The following is a 762-nucleotide window of genomic DNA, read 5'->3' as shown; positions in this document are numbered from 1 at the left end:
ATCACGTGTTGCATGCTCCCAGGCGCTCCGGAGGGCTTTACCATATTAACAGGAGAACCTGCGCAAGTGAAATTAGACACAGTCGTCAGACAACATGCAGTAATTTATAAATGTTTTAAATCAGGTTGGGTCTGCTAATCAATGACCTCTGATCTATACCTTTACCTAGGGTGCTCAAGTATATACTAATGACTTTAGACGTGGATTTGTCCAAGCTGGGAAATATACAGCTGGCATAAAAGATTCCTGATTAAAACAAAAATGAATAAAAACACACGTGACTTTTCCATCTTAAAGTCTTTTATTTTATGCGATATTAATCTATTGAGAGGCTTTTTCCGGCAGCTTGTTGTGTCAGCAGTTGTAGCCAAAGCTTCTCAAAAACCCCCCAGAGAAAGACAGAAAGAAAGGCGTCTGGGTGGAACCAGTGCAAGATCAACAGGAAACTGGACAACAACATCAGGCATAGTGCAGCCAGTGAGGGGAAGGAATCAAATCTAAATCACATAAACATGTTCAAGTAAAATGTCAGAGGACCAGCAGACATGAAAAACATCACGACTGTATCCCTCCGAGGATTCAGACTTTATCGACCAGATCAATACAAAACAGAACTTCAAGGATGAAGAAAAACACATGAAGAGAAACAGTCTAGTGCACAAACAAAAACACTCCCACGGCCTGAGAAGTTTCACACTTTCAAGTACTACAGTTTCACCAATCTGACCCCCCCCCCCTCCAGACAGGCGAAGTGACAAGACG

This window comes from Cyprinodon variegatus, unplaced genomic scaffold (assembly GCF_000732505.1).
Source record: "Cyprinodon variegatus isolate N-32 unplaced genomic scaffold, C_variegatus-1.0 Scaffold159, whole genome shotgun sequence".
NCBI classification, from domain to species: domain Eukaryota; kingdom Metazoa; phylum Chordata; class Actinopteri; order Cyprinodontiformes; family Cyprinodontidae; genus Cyprinodon; species Cyprinodon variegatus.
This window is presented reverse-complemented; position numbering follows the sequence as displayed.